General features: G+C 37.7%; 1 pseudogene; it reads right to left on the bottom strand.

The window, feature by feature from the left end:
• Positions 1–130: 130 nt before the first annotated feature.
• Positions 131–19,525, bottom strand: LOC120154333 (annotated as a pseudogene).
• Between the last annotated feature and the right edge of the window lie 704 nt (positions 19,526–20,229).

Raw genomic sequence — 20,229 nt, 5'->3', positions numbered from 1 at the left:
TATAGGTAGCAACAGGACAAATAGTAGACAACCTCAGCACCTTAACAGGGCACAGCAAAATTTGCATGGGTCATTAGACCTTTAAGCCGTCACAAAAAAACTAAACCTCCAAGTTATACAGAAAAACACCTCAGGGGGTGTCTCCATTTTTCAGCTTAAGAGGTTGTCTACTTCCTTTTCCTAAAAGGAAGGGAAGATTTGCAGCTCTATTTTCACGTCGGCACGTTATTCTCCATTTTCCTAACAAGAAGCGCAACTGATATCAGGTGACCAAGAACACTGGGAGAAAAAATAAATGCAAACAGAGATTCATAAGGATGGTTCTAAACACATTGAGAGAGTTATACCATTTTAACCAAGTCATGAACTGAACTCTTTGACTTACAATTTGCATGCACAATGGTACCCTTGGCTGCACTCTCCTATGTAGATCCACCCTGACCATCCTCCTGTAATGGGATAGTCAAGTATACTGCCCCCTTGAACATCCATTCACCCCTCTCCTGGCTAAAGAAATCTTCGAATATCTGACAGCATAACATGCATGCATATTGCTCTTCATCTGCAGGAACCGTAACCTCAACCTTATCTGCTGTCATGTCAGACTGGTTCACCGGTTTAGTGGATTCAGAAACTAATTGCACTGGCTTTCCAGCAATCCAGTCATCTGACAGTGCATACCATCCCCTAAGTGCTATATCAGAACCTTTTGGCTCAGCCTTTTTCATGGTGTGCCACTCTAAGTGTCTATTGAGCCGTTCCTGAAGTTTAAGTTGAAGACCATATAAGCTGCAACAGTAAGGAAGGTTATCCAACAGTCCACTCATCACAGATGAATGAAATTCTCTGATTACATCAGGTCTGAATTCCAGTCCTATGACGTTTTCTACTTCTACTGAGGAAGACTGATGCAAGGCAACTGAAACTTTTGTAGCAGGTTCGGCAAATGAGATCTCGACCATGGTGGAGGAGCGAGGAGCATCACATGAAGTAGGAACGGAAGCTGGTGAAGGGCTACTGGTAGAAATTTCCAAGTTCTTGTTCAGTGATTCAGATGGCCCCTCCCTTTACGGGCTCTTCTGCATTTGAGTAGAAATTTGAATAGATGGGACAGACGAGGCATGCTTTGATGCAGATATTAAACCTTTTGCTACTAATGAGCTCAAAAGGTTGGATACAGGAATTGAAGCCTTTCTTTCAGGATCTGAAGTTTGCAGTGGTGCATTACTAACAACAGATGAAGGTTGATCTACTTTTACCTGCAAACTATTTGTCGTAGTTGCTATTGGATCGTGGGACGCAGAACCAGATGAAGTGAAAATAGCAGGCAGAGACCCGCTTGGAAAAGAATGCTGTGATGGCACTTGCTTCAAATCTTAAGGAACCTTATTTGGAAGGCTACCAATAAGGGAATTATTGGAGAGGATGCCACTCTTGAGGCTGCTCCTACTTCTGAGGACTGGGACAGAAGCGACTTCTGAGTCTGACCAGAAGATTCAACCTGTACATGGTCCGGTTTTGGTGGTTGTGAAAGAGAATAAAGGTAGCTAGATCGAGAAGTCAAAGCAGAAGAAACCTGATGAGAGTGTTTTAGAGATCCAACATCCAACTTCCCTGAAAACTTAGATAAGTTTGGATCAGAGGGAGGTCGGGAATGAGTTTGTGGCTCAACAAAATTCTGCAACTGTTGATGGGTATGGCGTGAAGGAAATGAAGGTGAAGGGGAATGCTGCCGCAAAGGAGACTGGTCAGGTGGGGATGCAGTTCCCATGGACTGGAAACGCTGCTGTTCTAAATGAGATGAACCTATTTGGGGTCGCTTTTCAATCCTGGCCAGAGAAGAACGTGCAGCAGGAGGCAACCCACCAATAGTGGCAGAATGGCTGGAGCTAAAAGCAGGCAATCCATCTGTTTTATGTGACTCCTGCAATGGCCATGCAGATGAAATTCGGAACCCATAAGAAGGTTTTTCCTTCAGCTCAGTGGATAATGAATCGGAAGATGTTTTTCTGTCGAACCCGGACCCAACATCATTAATACTTTGTGCTTTGCAGAACGGACTTTCAAAATCCTACCATTGAAAGTGAAATACAAGAAATTATAAATATTCCAAAAAAAAAAAGTAATTCCCACAGGAAAGAAATGCAAGGAAACTAGCTATATATGTTCCTCAGCCAAACAACAGTGATTTTCAACAATGCATCATTAACATCTTCGTATGCATATTAAAAACTGCAGTAGATCTCATGTCTTATACCTTACACAAGCTATAAGCAGTATAAATGTATATACGGTACCATAAAAAGAGTTAAACATAGATATTGCAAATGTTTCAGCATATTAAACCAGAGACAATTCCATAAAAAGTTTATCTTAACAAGTTGATAAAAGATATTTCTTAGAACGTAATCAGTAAAATAATGTAATTCAATTGAAAGCCCTAATCTTGAAATCTTACCAACTTTTCTGAAGCATCAATAGTCCAAGGATCTTTCCTCGAGTTAATAGAGACGTTGGCTGCATCATGTTGAGACAATCTTGAGTGCATCTCCCACATAAATTCTTCTTCCCCAGAATTTTTCTAGCTGCTTAGCATCACATTACTGCTTCTACCAGAAATGTTCTGTCTTGCCAATAAACGAGGATCAGCATTCCCAGACTTGGATGCCGGGTAATTTTGAGATCCATGTTTAATATTGAAACCATTCCTCTGGCTGGGAATAGCCTCAGTAACACTGGCTCTTCCAACACCCCCACCATTAGTCTGTGAAAGATCAAAGCCATAATCATAAGCACCAAATGTAACACCAATGTTCTTATCACAAACAGCATAGTTAAATGCATCTCAATGATAACACTGGATTTTCTGACAACTTAAGCAGAAAATGAAAAAGTAATAAACAGATTAAAACAAACTTTAAACACCTCACATACATTCATTTTGACAGAAGGATCTCCATATGGCCGTCCAGCTGTAATCGCTGCTCTATCCGGCCTCTCATAATCCTCCTTTGCGTTGGCCAAAGTCCCAGTCATATCATTGACCATACCTTTGCCTTCATCACATAAAAGCAAAACAATAGAAAATCCCGTATAATAAGGCATTAAATCTATCACATATTGCTGAGAGAAATTAAGGAAGGTGAAATCAAGACAATGTCACAAGGACCAAAAGAAATTGGCAACGGTGGCATTGATATGATTCCACACAGGACTAGAAAGGAATGATGAGGAAATCTCAAAATTTCGGATATGAATCTTTAACAAACAATGTGAAGAAAATACATGAGTAAAAGTATTTAAAGTGCTAGCTTTATAAACATAAGCAATCTTCAACAGTTAACTTCAATAAATGCTTCAGAAATATACTGAAAAGCACTTGAATGAATCTTTAACATAGAAATTGAATAATAAGAGGACAAGATGATTGTAGAACTTACCCTGCTGGACTGTTGATGTCGCTGCCTTTCTAGATACTTTGGATTTACATGAATGCTATGTGGTGGACACTGTGAAAGTGTATCGGGTCTTGATGCTATCGTTCCTGAAGATGAACCATTTATAACGGGAGAAAAGCCAAGCTCCTTTTCAATCACCTGGAGGGTCGGAAGAGGGAATACCCCTTTCCACGTTCCAAAAAGATGCCGCATACTTTGATGCACATGAGGATCGACTGGTCTATATGCTTTGCAGAACACCTAAATCCAGCAGAAAAAATGGTATGGATTACACACTTGATAAATGAGTATCAACTTCATTCTATACAAACAAAAAATCAACATACAAAGAAGATTTCAGCATTTGGAAGAGTTTAAGATCCTGAGCACATAAGGGTGGCAACTGGATGTGTATATTTGTCGAAGGGTGTAGTGTTTTCATTGAGAACATAGTCTTCTGCGGATTTTCAAGCAATAATCAATCAAACATAAGCATACTACAAGAAATTTTGTCAGATGTCCCATTCAGTAATGATGGAGTCAAAAGAAAAATAATGAAACCTAACCTCTGGTAATCTGGCAGCAAAATGTTTAATGTAATCTCTCCCAATATTCTTTACAATACTGTCCAAAAGATAGAGCGATGGCAGCTTTTGGTCAGGAACCTGCAAAGTCATTTTTAATCAGCTCCCAAACCACAAAAGCTTTGAACTAATTATTATTCAAAATACGAACCGCATCCATAATACCAGAAAAGCTTTAATGAAAAAGAAAATGAGATGAGGGAGGATTGAGTACAAGCAGAAATAACAAATAACTAAAATGAACCAAATGCGTCATTTTCCTAGTAATGAAGAAAAGTAAAAAAATAAAATAAAAGACTGATGGAAGTCTCAGCAATAAAAAATTTTTGCAACAGTAACAAAAGTAATTGAATCCCTGCTACCAAAAGTAGTCGGCCTTTTAACTTCATCAAGCGTGCACTTCCATTTCAATGAAATCTGAGTTTATGCTTCACTTTCTTTCCCCTGTTTTTGTCTTTCTATCTGATTGCAACTTTCAGAAAAATAGCTCCATCCCAGAATATGAATTCATTGAAGTTCATGTAATCACATCTGAGGCACCAGTTTAAAGTAGATTTGGAAAGCTGATCTTTACCATCTTCCAGTCATGACTCATGAGCTCAAGAGGGCAGGCAGGAAGTAACAGCAAACTCAACTTAAGCACTTAAAATGCCTTAGCATTGGAATATTCTTGGCCATTAAAAAAATGAGAGATAGAGAGAGTTTTCGAAAGGTAAGTTTTCTGTAGGCAAAGTCAGCGCAGTCCAAGGAGGAGGTTCATGGTCTGCGTTCGTTGATAATCTCAGTAGAAGAGTGCAGCGAACTGCATTATGAAAATGTTTTAGTGATCATGGCAAAGTTATTAAGGTGTTCATTCCTTTAATTAATAAGAGACCGAAATATATAGAGTGTACTTTTGCATTTGTTCATTTTGCAAGTAAGGAGGATCTGCACAAAGCAGTGGATAAGATGAACAATGTTATGCTGGATGGGAGGAGAATAACAGTGTCAGTAGCGAAATATGAGAAGGTATATGGGTCGAGGAGTCGGGTAGGTGTTAGAAGGGAGGGTGCTAATAGTGATGAAGTAGGATGGGTGAAGGGAGGAAGGCAGCCATCTTCAGTGGAAGTGGTAGGGAAGATGGATCTGTTAAACAGGTTTCTTGATGGAAGGTCGTATAAAGATACGCTAGTACGGGTGAACAAAGATCAAGAGGGTGTTAAACAGAATATCCATAGAAACTTGAAGGAGGTTAGAAAGCCCTTGGAATTTTTTATGCCGGTGGAGGAAAGGTATGGCTGAAATCATCCCTTACTGGTATTCACAAGGCACTTTTCGAAGTGGAGTTTGTGCAGAAGGCCATTTGGAATGATGGTTTCAAAGCTAAGGTGGGGTTTTGCAAAGAAAACTTGCCTGGTAGTTTTCCCGTCGGAGAAGGAGATGATAAATGCGATGGAAGAGAGGTGGGAAGCTTTGTCTTTCTGGTTTGAAAGACTGGAACCTGTTTCGGATGATAGGAATATTCCCTTAGGTTTTTGTGCGATCTCCATGATAGGAGTACCTCTAAACTGTTGGTCAGTTCCTTTCTTTTCCAGTTTGGCATCCAAATGGGGCAAGTTAGTGAAGATTAAGGAAGAAACTGCTCAAAGAGTGGACTGTAGAGTGGCATAGATGCTGCTATTAATACGTATGGGAGGAAGTTCTGTATCAAAATAAATGTTGAATGTTCTGAGGATTTTTTCCCTGAATTAACAGACTTGGTGGAAAATGATGTTTCTGAAGAAGATCCATGGAATGAGAATTCTTCGGATTGGAGCCAGGGAATTAATCAATCGAGACAGGCAGAACAGGAGGGATTTCAGGAATTGTCAGATTCCCAAGAAAGGGTGGAGGCATGGGTTCAAGATTCCCCACTACGTAAAAGCTCAAATTTCGAGGAGCATTTGAATTTAAACAAAGGTTCAGAGAATATGTCTTTTCTTAACTTATGTGAGGGAATGACAGTTGTAGGAGCGGTCCCTACCCAGCAGAATGAGCCAGGAAATTTAAATGAATGTAGAGGTGATTATTAGAGTTTGATAAGGTTGACCGGGTTAATGGGCTGCAAACAGGCCTGCATACTATGGGGAAGAATGGGCTAGATAAAGAGGGTTGTATTGTTTCTCATGTCTCAACACCAAATAATATAGCAGAGCAGTTTCGGCCTGCTGTTTAGTCAAGGACTGTCCTCTCGCCCCTACCCAGAAATTCCAACAAGAATGTTTCCGTTAGTAAATCAGAAAGAGGATTATGTAATCGTGTCTATTCGAGATCAAAAAGGGGGGAGTTAAGAGCTGTGTCGGTACAACTTCAGAACATGTATGTCAAGATGAGATTGAGGGAGATGTAGAGGATTTAGAGTGCTGGAATGTGAGTAAGTTAATGGGAGTTACATTCAGAGGGGGGAAAGCATTCATGAAAAGGGCAATTTCCTCGATAAAGGGGAGAGAGATGAATGGGGGAAGTTAAGGGGATAAGCCTAATAGGGTTGTTGATTGAGAAAGATGATTAATTGGAAAATAATGTCTTGGAATGTTAGGGGTTTGGGTAGGAGGATAAAAGCTAGAGCTGTTAGGAAGTTTATTGATGAGAAGAAACCTTTAATTTTATTTGTACAAGAATCGAAATTGGAGGTTGTGAGTAATTCCTTTGTAACCCCCTCAGACCGATGCGGATAGCCCGATCCGATCTGGAGTGTCACATTTGGGCCACCGGAGCAACCTACCGTAAAAATAGCGAAAATTTTAAAATTTTTCTTAAAACATGTCAAATCATAAAATGATTTATTATTATTCAAAAATAAAACAGGTTTTCCAAACTCAGATATAAAACAAAATACAATTACATGCCCCCTGATCACATGTATCGTACTCTACAAACAGCACCGGAAGAACTCCCTTACTGATATTGATAGTGGTACGGGTACAATTCTTTTAACCTGCAATGGTGAGTAATAGAGTGAGCTTCGAAAAGCTCAGTAATACAGAACTACCAGATGATGCTGCAAGACATGTCAATAAATGGAAAACCATATCATTTCTTATTTAATCAAACGTATATCGGTTTTCGGAATAATTTGTAGTTCCACTGGTAGTTCAACGAATAGAAGCCATTAATATCTCAGTTGATAGGAAGCATTCATAGTATCACATTTTCAGGAGATCGAATATGATGTCTAGTGTGTTCCAAGAGTACAATAAAATCATAATAGGTACATTTATCAAATGACAGTTCAGTAAATCTCATAAAATCATAATGAAGTTTAACCTTTGAAACTCATAGTTTAAACCATTCTCTTGTACACCATCCGCAGTTCCCAGAACTGCGTCCATAGGGCTTACCTTAAGCACACGGCAAAAAGGAAGCAACCTAAGGATAGGCTTTGGGGCATGTATCCTTAAGTCTATAAGTCCATAGGGCTTACCCTAAGCACACAGCAAAGGGAGCCAACCTAATGGAGCATCTTGGGGCCCATAAGCCTACCCAAGAGTCACATTAGGTCCGTAAGGTTTACCAACTTGATCAGAGCTATACTCTGTAATTCAATCCATCCAAAATCAGTATTTCAAAATACAATTTATGCAGTACGCATAATTTCCATAAATCTGTAATCATCGTTATCATATATCAATGAAAACCAATAATCATATATTAGTCATAGTCCATAAACCATCACCGGTAAGTCGGTGTATAAATAAACAGTAAATCATAGATTTCAATGTAACATATTTCAAAATAGATAAAACAATTAAATAGTACTTAGGGAACACACTAGAGGATCCATGTATTTTTCAGATGCATTTTGTAGTTATCAGTATGGATAACATGAACTTGTGCAATTTGTTCGGATTTTAGGAATAAGATCTCATTGAAGAGAATTGATTTCTAACCGATCTAATCAGACATTTCAGATTGATACTTTAGAATTCCACTAAGTTTCCATGTGCATCAGGAAAACGTTCAGGAACCTTTATACATAATAATTCTAAATTCAGATTTACTGCGAGTAATTCCATTACCCAAACAATCAGGGGTATTCAAGAATATACTTTGAATTTATAGGATTTCAGCCCAATTGAATCAAATTAGGTATTCAGAATCTTCTCCTTCTGCGTTACTTGCGTTTTCAAACATGGCTGAAGTGATTTTAGATGAAAATATAGAATCGAAGATTCAAGTCATTTACAATCTATGATTATCGATCGTATTATCAAACAACTCGAGTTACACAACTCCCAAACTGATGCATGTCAACAAGTCAATTCATTATCATTCTAGTGTATTCACTCTTTAATACCATAATGCAGATCCATAGATCATCCCCATAATCATCGTTGAATAGATCTTCCAACGGTCTTTATTCCATTTCCACGTTTCAACGATATCATGAAATGCGTACGCACTTGATTCATGGTTCATAACCCATAAGGACAATTCATCATGTAATTTCACAGTGTTTTCAAAGTAATCCAGTCACCTAATTAATCCTCAGTCATTGAGGTTACTTAGTTCGTTTAGTAAGCAAGTCTATCCCGGTTACTTTAGAGTTTTCCAGAATAATTCAGACGTTTCTGAATTTCAAATACATGTTGTATTTACTTTCAGTTCAATTTAGTAATATAATAAAGTCATTCTGGTATTCGTGATTGATTTGTCACACGAATACCCACTTATTAGTACTGTATGCGCTCTAGAGTTTAGCTGAGCCAAGTACTTCAAGAATTATCATCGATCCAAATTTAAGAAGACGAACAAACATTCAAGTGGTACTTATATCATTCAAGTAATGATATAGCACTAGCTTTGGTTGATCACTTAAGCTGCGTTCCATAACTTTTACTGGTAGCACAACATCCATGTTTATTTGGATTTCTTAATTAATCCAAGAAATTTACTTATTCTAGGTCATAAGGGTATTTTGGTCATTTTGATGCTCAGTTTTATTCCATTCATTTCAAAGCTCGAGGATATCCACTCATTCCTGAGCTTGGTGATATTCTTGTTCATTTGCATTCTAAGGGTATTCTGGTCATTTTACAGATCCATTGTAGTCGAATAATTCATTCCGTCTGATCTTATTATTAAATTCAAACTTATCATTTATGTTAGTCCAATCGAACTATTCTGACAGATCCGATGTATTTCAATCTTTTCCATCCATCTGATCTTATTATTTAATTCAAATGTATCATCTTTTCCAGTCTTTTTGAATAGTTCTGACAAAAGAAACACCCTTGATAATTTATTCTCAAATCGGAGATTTCCAGGATAAAAGTCTTTTCAGATGTTACTAACGAATTATCAGGAATTTTCCATACAAAGGTAGGTATAAACAATCAAATCAGTAATTTATCGGTTTAAGTACAAATTCTCTGGTTACTTTCCCGTTCAGAGTCAACTCGAACTATTTTTACCTTTTAAGGGCATTTTTGTAATTTCCTAACCAAATAATTTCGGTATTAACTCTTAACGAACATACTTATAATTTAGAGATCCTATAGTTAATTGCTTCCTCGAACATTCTCTGATCTTGAAATGATTCCTTAACAGACTTCTAATATCTTGTATAAACCCTTTTGGGGTTAAAACCGGTTATCCAGAATTTCCAAGTAAAACTAATATTTCTTATGCACATCAATAGTTTTATCATATCAATATGTCTTTTCAGATTTATTAATCCACTTCCAGGGACAATTCTTCTCATTTTCCAACATAAGGGTAATTTCGTAATTTTACCTAATCGAAATATTCTCATAATTTATCATCTAAGTACCTTTGATGATATAAAATATAAGCTAAAAATCCAGGGTTGATTTCTTTATCACTAATCGCAAACCTGTAATTTAATTCTAACAATTCCTCAATCTCTTATATTAGTCATTCGATCTGTATTCAGTTACAGAATTTTTACCCCATTCATATCGAGTGTATAAATTATTCAACTCCACAAAAGTGACCAACAATATCTTATTCATTCATTTACCAATATCAACATGTTCCATAAAGCATAAAGAGGTAGTAAAGTATTACCTCGATTTCCGTGCAATACTGATTGACCATAAAAATTTCATTCGAACGCCTTTGATCTTTAATTCAACTTCCAATAATTCCTCAGATACATATCAACATAAATTATATCAGAAACGGAACTTAATTGCGATAAACGGATCGAATCGGGTGATAAATCATTGAAATATAGCTTACCGGGTTCGAATTTGGTGAAACGGACTTCGGATTCAGGATGTCGAAAGCATAAAATGTGACTTTTCGGAAATTTGGAATTTTCGATCAAAATCAAAGTCAACGGGTTTGACCGGCAATTTCGAGGCCTTCGGGTTTGAATTTCGAAAAACGGACAATGGAATCGGATTTGGAACGTCGAAAAATGTCAGGATAGGTATACTCGGTCAAAGTCAAAGGTCGTTTAATGCCCGGTCAAAGCCCGTCAAATTTTTGGTCAACAGTGGTCAACGCTGGTCAACGATCAACGGGTCAACGGGTTGGGTCGGGTCGGGTTATGACCGGTCAAACCGGTCAACTATGCACCAAAACCGGTCATTTGGACCATCCCTACGCGCAGTGGCGGCGCGTGGGGGCTGTTCCGGCAGCGTAAAATTCATAGAAATTTTTTTTAAAATTATTTTGAGCGATTTCGAGATACTTACAAAGCTTGGTTCAAATTTTTGAACGGCGGAGAGCTCAACTTCAACGAATCGGAAACTTTGACTGTTTCACCTTCACACGCGCCGCCGCCGCCGGAGAAAAGGGAGGACACCGGTGGACTCGGAACGGCACAAGGAATACGATGGTGAGGGAGGTGTCGTAAACGGATGACTCGATCGTCGTGAATCGATGAAAAACCAACTAAAATTGGGTTATTACCGACGATACTTCCGACTGAAATTAACGACGAACGGCGACGATTCATGACGAAAGGTTTGAGGGGTTTTGTTCCTCGCTCGACAACGAACACGATGGTGGTTTTGGCTCATCGATCGGAGGTCAGACGACGAGTAGATCGGAGTTGAAAGTTGGGTCACCGGGAGAAGAAAATTGGAAATCATTCTGCTAAACTTGCCTGCGCACGGGGGTTTATAATTCTCCCAAAAATAAAAATGGTCAAATCATGAGTTTAGCCACTGAACTTCCTGCATTTCTTAAAACGGTCTGCCAACTTTGAAATCTTACAATTTAATCCTCAATTTTCTTCTAAAATACCAATTAATTTCAATACTTTATAATTTCTTAAATTTAGCCCCTAAATTGGAGTGTTACATCCTTAGTAAGGAAAATGGGATGAAATTGTTAACTGGTTCGTTAGTTTCTCTAGCTGAAGGTTCTGCTAGAGGAATAATAACATTATGGAATGAGAAAGAGTTTGAAGTGCACCAAGAATTTACACAGCAGAGATTCACGGCAATTATGGGTTATTTTAAAGGAGTTTCAGAGGTTTGTTGTTTTATAAATGTGTATGGTCCAAGTGTTGAGTCAGAAAATGAGCAGTTTTTCATAGAGCTTTTGACTTTTATGGAGACTGTGAATGGCTCGGTTTGTTTAGGAGAGGATTTTAATGCAGTGCTTGCACATGAGGAGAAAGTAGGTGGTGCTGTAAATTCGGTTTCATTGGGATTATTCAGCGAGTTTGTGTATAAAGCAAATGTGGTTGATTTATCGTTGTCAGGAGGTCGTTTTACTTGGTGCAATAACAGGGACGCACCTACGTATGTCAGATTGGACTGTTTTCTGGTTAATCAGAGTTTCCTATCATTGTTTCCCAAGATTATTCAAATCTTGCAGCTGAGGTCTGTTTCGGACCAAAATTTGATCCTACTGGAAAATTGTGAAATTAACTGGGAACCCAAACCATTCAGGATGTTCAATTATGTAATGGAAGAGGCTGGTTTTAGCGAGATGGTGAAGGAGGAATTGCAGAATTTTTGTAATTAGGGATAAAATAATGACATTTCTAATCTGTTGATGGGAGTTAAGGAGGCGGTCAAAAGATGGTCTAGTAAAACATTTCTTCAGATTCCTGCAAAGATTAACAACCTTGAAAATGAAATTCAGGCGATGAAATTGGATTTACAACAAGGTAGTTCATTGGTTTCTATAAAGGTTTTAGTGGAAGCGAAAAAAGAATTATGGGATTTGTACAAGAAAGAAGAATCGATTTGGTTGCAGAAATCAAGAATGAAGTGGGGTTTGGAAAGAGATAAGAACACAAGATTTTTCCACCAAATTGCAGGAGCAAGAGGAAGGATGAACAGGATCAAGTTTTTAAATGTGAACAGTGTTGTTATTTCGGATCCTATTCTAATTAAAAACTCAGTGAAGGATTTCTTGCAAGGGGCCTTCAACCAAACCGATACCTTGGTTGTTGAAGAATTGGATTTGGAGTTTTTAAAACTTTCAATAGATCAAAACACGGCTCTTGAAAATACATTTTCTAAAGAAGAAATTTAGGATGCATTTGCGTATTCGGACAACAATAAAGCATCAAGCCTAAATGGTTTGAATTTAGGGTTTTTCAAGAAGTTTTGGAGAAATTTGAAAGAAGACTTGGTGGTGTTTTTCAAAGAATTTCATCAAGGGAAGGTATGGGACTCGAAGGTGAATCATTCTTTTATCTCTCTTATTCTAAAGAGGGTTAACCCTGAGGAGCTATGAGATTTTAGGCCAATTAGCCTTTTTTTTATAGGAATAATAAGTCTCGTTAAAAACCTCATTCTTAGTAGTTCTTTACCATAAGACAAGAACTGACTAGCGGAAGGAGGAAAAAAGTACCTCAATATATTAATTATAAATGAATTACATAAGACTTAAAAACACTCCTAGAAGATACATAACACTTAAACAAAGTCTAATAAGACCCTTGTTGTATAACCTCCGAACCCACTAGAACAAAGAAAACCACTACCCAATTCTCTCTTTTGCTAGCTTATCAGCTTCGCAATTACAGCTCCTCAGAATCCACCTCACAATGACCTCATTCTCAGAAACAATAGACACAATATCCTTAACAAAATTTAAAAGAAAAGTAGGAATTGAATCCTGATCTTTCATCCAATCCACGGCTAGCTTGCAATCACTTTCAATAATGAGCCTTCCCTTCAATACCCATTCTGATGACACAAAGAGGTCTAAGCCTCTTTTGATAGCTTTCAACTATGCTAAAATGATAGGAGTAGGACCTACTTTTTCTGAAAACGACATAAGCTTATTCTAATTCCAATTTATAAGGATTCCCTCGATTCTAGCTAACATCCCAACACTACTAACAGCTCCATCCACATTCAACTTGAAAAAATCGGCTGAAGGAGGACTTCAGCAGACCACTGGCCTGTGTAAATCCTTAGCCGCTGAAATATTATTTGCCAATGAAGGATCCCCAATTAAAGAATCCACTTGAATAGAAAGTAGAGGATACTTAGTTAGGAACCATTTCGCTAACCTTAACCGAACTGTGAAAAACAATGAGGATCTGTCCAGATTACCTCTTTCAAAAATTATTTCATTTCTCATCTTCCAAATCGACCATAAAACAGCCCCCGGAATAAATTTCCACATAGCAAAAAAAGGCCTCAAAACATACCATGAACTGATAAGGGAAGAAGGATCAGTAGGTAATGCTAACAGGATACCCCAGTAGCCTATGATTCTGTTCCATAATTCCCACAAAATTTGACAAGAAATAAATAGGTGCTGAATTGATTCTTCACATTGGTTGCATAAGGGGCATTTACTGACCTCCCCTATAGGAACCTTTTTTTTCAATTCCACTCTAACTGCTAATTTATTGTGTGATACTTACCAAAGGAATACCTCTACTCTAGGAGGAACCAAACCCTGCCAAACATATTTATTCCATAGAAAAGGCTCCTCATTCACTGAGGAGATTGCCTTCGTGCAAGCTTTAACAGAATACAACCCCTCACCCATGCCATTCTAAAGCAAACAATCCCCCAAAGAGTCATTTAATTTGATGTCTTTGAGCCTATCCAATAACTCAACCAGCTAAACCACTTCCCAATCGCAAAGATTCCTCCTAGTGTTAATATTCCACTCCCATCCATTCGGCTCAAAGCTTCCAAAATCAGTAACCTTACCCCCTTGATTTGATGAAATGGTAAAAATCCTAGAAAAAAGAACTTTCAAAGGAGAATCCCCTAGCCATGAATCATTCCAGAAGGAAATCGAGTTGCCATTCCCAACTTGTAACCTCGAATGGGCTCTAATACAACCTCCAATGAAATCATCCTTCATGAAGCTATTCACAATACCTCTCCAAATCCATGAGTCCTTGTGAGAGAGGACCTTATTGACATCCATGGAAAGACAACTAACACTATGTTTGGAAAATAAGAAGTTCTTCCACAAGGAATTTTTTTCATTTGCAAACTTCCAAACCCACTTTCCCATCAAAGCTCTATTAGTAATTTTCAAATCAGCAACTCCCAGACCACCTCCACTTTTCAGTTTACAAATCTTATTCCAACTCACCCAATGCATTTTTTTCTTCTCTTCCCAACCACTCCATAAAAAATTCGCCATCAAAGAATTTAACTTCTGAAAAATCTTTGAATGTAACTTGAAAATAGAAAGATAGACGATGGGTAAGGAAGATAATACTGACTTTATAAGCACCAATCTACCAGCCATAGACAGAGAGGATGCTTTCCATCTCGCCAATTTCTTATTGAAGTTGTCGATGATTGGTTCCCACAATTTCTCGCAATTCCTTTTTGCCCTTAATAGAAGGCCTAAATAGACCGTCGGAAATGAACTAATAGAGCAACCAATTTCCTTAGCCCAATTTCCAAGGATGTCATCCTCCACATTAATACCATAAAGTTTGCTTTTAACTATATTAAGATGAAGTCCCGTCATTAAACTAAAAATCCTCAAAACTCGTCCGACATTTTTAATTTAAGTGATGGAGGCTTGACAAAAAATAATTAAGTCATCAGCAAACTGGAGATGAGACAAATTGAAACTGTTTTGAATATTGCTGAACGAAAACCCTTGGAATAAGCCCGAATCCATAGCTTTAGTTAACATCATATGCAGCAGTTCACCAACCACATTAAACAACAGAGGAGAAAGACTACATCCTTGTCTCAGACCTTTAGCAATATGAAACTCTTTTGTAAGAGACCCATTAACTAGAACCAATATTGAAGCTATGGAAATACATTGTTCAATCCAAGAACACCACCTTTCCCCGAAGCCCATCTTCTTCAAAAGCCTTATTAGAATCTGCCATTCCACAGTGTCATAAGCTCTACTTAAATCCACTTTAAAAACAGCCCCCTACAGCCCTTGTTTCCTCCAATAATCGATGCCTTCATTTGCTAAACATGTACAATCCAAGAATTACCTCCCAGGAATAAAAGCAAACTGTATAGGGCTTACAATATCTTTAACACAAGATATGAGTCTTCCAATTAGCCTTGTTGGAGGTTTATATAAAATTCTATCTATAGTTCTAGCTAGAAGGTTAAGTCTTTGCATTAATGAAATAATTAGCCCCTCACAATTTGCGTTTATACTGGGAAGACATATTATGGATTGCTCGTTTATTGCAAATGAAGGTATCGATTATTGGAGGAAAAAGGGGTTGAAGGGGTTTGTATTTAAAGTAGATTTTAAAAGAGCTTATGATTATGTGGACTGGGATATATTGATGAAAATAATGTGCAAAATAGGGTTTGGGGATAAGTGGTCTTCGTGGATTAATCAATGTGTGTCAACAGCTACAATTTCAGTACTCATTAATGGGTCCCCAACAGAAAAAATTAAAATAGCAAGAGGACTCCGACAAGGTTGTTCATTATCTCCAATGTTGTTTAATTTGGTTGGTGAGTTGTTTCATTTGATGTTGGCTAAACCAAGGGAGATAGGACTGTTTTCGGGCTTTGAGTTAGGAAATCAAGAGAGGTTGTTTAAACTATCACATTTGCATTTTGCGGATGACCTCATTATCTTTAGAAAGACTACTGCTCGAGACTTGAAGAATGTTAGAAGGGTGCTGTTAATTTTTGAATTGATGACAAGTTTGCAACTAAATTATCTAAGAGTAAAATCTTTGGTATTAATGTGGAACAGGATGAGTTAGCAAGTTGGGCAGTGAAAATTGGTTGTACAGTGGGATTTTTTCCAGCAGAATATTTAGGATTACCGTTGGGATCTAAGAGGAATTCTGCAGTATTTTGGGAGCCAATTGTCCAGAGATTTTATTCAAAATTGGCTGGTTGGAAGGCTAATTCCTTATCTCTAGTTGGTAAGGCAGTTTTGGTGAAATCGGTTTTGTGTTCTCTTCCGACATATTTTCTCTCTTTTTAGAATTCCAGTTGGTGTGGTTAAGAGATTGAATTCCATAATGGCCGCCTTCCTTTGGGGCGGTTCGGTAGAGAAGAGGAATATTAATTGGTTGAATTAGAAGTTAGTATGCAAGCCGAAGAGGTTGGGGGGTTTGGGAATTTCGAATTTGGCTCTTCTAATAGAGCTCTTTTGGGTAAATGGGTATATAAATTTGCAACAGATAAGGATTTGTGGTGGAAAAAAGTTATTTGTCGCGTGTATAATTTTGACTTTAATACATGCTTAATTACGAATTCTTTGGTTAATCGGTCATCTTGGATTTGGAAAGGAATAATTAATAATTTCTTTTCTAATGATGATTTTAGGGATTGTATAAGGAAGAATTTATGTTTGAAGATGGGGAATGGAGAGACAGTGCAATTTTGGCATGATTCTTGGTTTGGTTCGTTTCCTTTAAAAGTTAGGTTCCCAAGGATTTTTGCTCTATCAATGAACAAAGGGGGCAAAGTTGCAGAGTTCAAGGAAAATTCTTCCTCAGGGTGCTGCTGGGACATTAAATTAAGGAGGAATTTGGTGGACTGGGAGGTGGAACAGTGGATGCAGCTTATAGCCTTGTTGAATTCTACCTCTCTATCATCTTTGCAAGAAGACTGTTGGGTTCGGACAGGGAATGTGGAGGATTGTTTTTCAGCTAAATCTTGCGTGAAGTGCTTTTTTGATTGGGCTGGTAATGACAAAGATGAAGGTACTTGGGACAGCATTGTATGGGCAGAGGTTGCTCCTCCTCGGGTTGAAACTTTTGTTTGGCAGGCTGTTCATCAGAGAGTGGTTGTTAGAGAGGAATTGACAAAGTGAGGAGTTATAGGGATTGAAGACTCTTCATGTCCTTTGTGTGGTAAGTGTGTGGAGTCGGTTTCCCATTTATTTGTACATTGTGAGGTTGTTAGAGGCTTGTGGAATAGATTCTTGTCATCTTGGAATTTTTTTGTGCCACCCCAGGCATTGTTGGATTTCATAATAGTTTGGAATGATTTAATCCCGAAATCCACCATTTGAAAGTTCATCCCTAGAGCGGTGTTTTGGACGGTTTGGAAGTATAGAAATGATATTATTTTTGGGAAAGGAAAGGTGGATGGCCCGTTATTGTTCTTCATTCGTTTTAGAATTGCATCATGGTTTGTCGCGAGATTCAATGATGTGCAGATTAATTTCGATTCTCTTGTGGGTGATGTTAAAATAGCTTATTTGGGGGTAAAAAGGAAGAAGGATTCTATATCTTCCTCCTGTTGGACTGCTCCTCCCTTAGGTTTCGTTAAATTAAATGTTGATGGTGCAATGTCTAAAGAGTGGGATAAAGGAGGCATTGGTGGATTGTTAAGGGATGCTCAAGGGCTGCAGTAAGGTTCGTTTTCAGAAAGGATTGGGGGGTCCTCCTATTCTTGCAGAGTTATTGGCTATCAAAAGAGGGCTGATGTATATTGAGGAGAAAGCTTTGGTTTCATTTCCAAGGGTCATCTTTGAATCGGATTCCCTTAATGCTCTGAAATGGATTAAAAATCCGACTATATGTACTCCTATGTTCCAGTCTTTGATGAAAGACGTTGCTGCCTTAGTGGAGAGTAGAGGTGTAGTTGTTAGGCATATTTTGAGAGATGCAAATTGCGAAGAATATAAACTAGCTAAAGAAGGAATATGATGAATATTAGGGTATTGACTCGGTTATACAACTATTGAGTTGGTTATTTATGTTCTGTGTTTGGTTTTTAAGTTTTATGTTGTAACAGAACTTCTTAGGATGGCTATGTATTATTCACGTATTAATGAATTATTAGGCACTCTTATCCTCCTTCCTATGCCCGTCATGTTGCTGTTGTAACTTGGAGGTTAAGAAAGGGGTTTTTAACGAGGCCTATCCTATTTCTATCAAAAAAAAATGCCTTAGCATTTCTAGTTCTATTCCCATATCTCAACAATCCAAATGCCATTCTAGTAATATGACGAAAATTGCTAGTAAGAGAGGATGCATTTAAATTGGTAAAGTAGTATACTTGATTACTAAGGAAAGTAAGTTGAGGTGAAAAAAGAGTAGAGCATACAACTATATTGCTATGAAAAAAATACCCAAATGCAAGGCTATAAATAGCTTTGTCATATTCAAAATCCAATACAATTTATTTTCCATGAAATCAATTGTCACAAGCTACCAGCTCCCTTCATATTCCATTCCAACACATGGTTGTAACTTTTATCATCTGTAAACCCAGTATCCAGATGTCTACATTTATAGGGTCACTAGAAAAATATCAGATCCGTGAGAGATTATCATGGACATAAGGAAATGAGAAATGTATACGTTACAAGATCTTAGGTTGAAATGAGAAATGTATACGTTACAAGATCTTAGGTTGAAATTACATAGCCTAGCAATGGAAACACATCATTAGAATCTCACATGTTGCGCCTGTCACTAAAAACGAAAACCCTTGGAAACATCAATGATCTAATCATCTGTTGTGAAAATATGAATTTTGAACTTGAAAGCGCTCTGTTAAGCATTTCAGTAAACCCGCATCGAGATATGCATTGATAAAACTGAAACTATAACCATCCATTAATCCAATTTACACTTACAATCCAACTTATATTTTCCTCTTTTGTTTTCTTCACAAGGTATAGATGAATACATATGATTAATTTCCCTGTACAATTCAATTTCAAACAAAAAAGGAAAACTTTTAACTCGTAAGGCACATCTAGAACTGAGTTCACCTCAAGAATGTTGGCGCAAACGGTAGCAGTAATCGCCTTGGCAGCATGGACATTCTCGCCGGCTATTATTGTCAAGCTAGTTATAATCGGCTTCGAGTTAAAAGTCAGCTCAGCTAACGTCGTCTTGTACTGGCAAACTAACTCCTGATGTTGCTGCTCTTGCTGGTGATGTGACACTGGTTGTGGATCGTAAGCTCCACCGCCAGGACTCATGTCCTCCGTGTCGGGATCATTGGGCTGGAATCTTAAAGCGGGTGCCGAACCAGCCGGGTTGGTCCGTTGAGGAAAAGCTCGGGCATTAGGGTTCAGAGCGAGGTCTGCCGTTAAACGCGGTTTTTTCAAACCGGGTCCTCCTGATCTATCAAACGGCCTACGAGGATTCTCCATATTGATTGATTACCATACAAAGTACAAATAAATAAATAAATAAATAAAACCCTAAATCGATAGCGACACATTATTCCATCCAAGTGAAATCAGCGAATAAAAAAAACTGAACCAGTACAATAATAATTATAAATCCAAGAATTACAAAAATTCACGAGCCGGAATGTAAAATGAGGGAAAAACATAAAATCCTCAGACTAAATTATATACAACAACGAAAAGATAAGAAAAATTAACTCTAATTTTCTGGAAGTAAAGGAAGAGCCAATGATAGTAAATATAAAGAAGGAACAAAAAGAAAGGGGAACTAGGGATTTGTTTGGAAAGGAAAGGGGTAATTACAAGGAGCGAACGTCGAACGGAGAAAATGAAGCAACGTTAAGAGTTAATTGTAAATTTTGAGATTATGGAGGTTTAATAAATAATGGAGGAAAAAATAGAAAAGAAATTGGACTTTGGAACCCTAATTTGGTTAGCTGCTCCTCACCCAAATGGATCCAATGGCTATGCCTGGCCCAATAAATACTGCAATTCTTTTATATTTTTGAATAAACTACTTATTTGGTCCCTAATCTATTGATTAGGTTCTTTTTTAGTCACTCACTATTGAAAAATTAACAATAATGCTCATGTGGTTTTTTTTAATGCTAATATGGCAATACCTTATGGTGAAACATAAGTAATACCGTTATTTTATAACAGAGAATGATCAA

This window comes from Hibiscus syriacus, unplaced genomic scaffold (genome assembly GCF_006381635.1).
Source record: "Hibiscus syriacus cultivar Baekdansim isolate YM2019G1 unplaced genomic scaffold, ASM638163v2 tig00002840_pilon, whole genome shotgun sequence".
Classification (NCBI taxonomy): domain Eukaryota; kingdom Viridiplantae; phylum Streptophyta; class Magnoliopsida; order Malvales; family Malvaceae; genus Hibiscus; species Hibiscus syriacus.
Note: the sequence above shows the minus strand (reverse complement) of the source record. Positions and strands in the feature narration are given on the sequence as shown.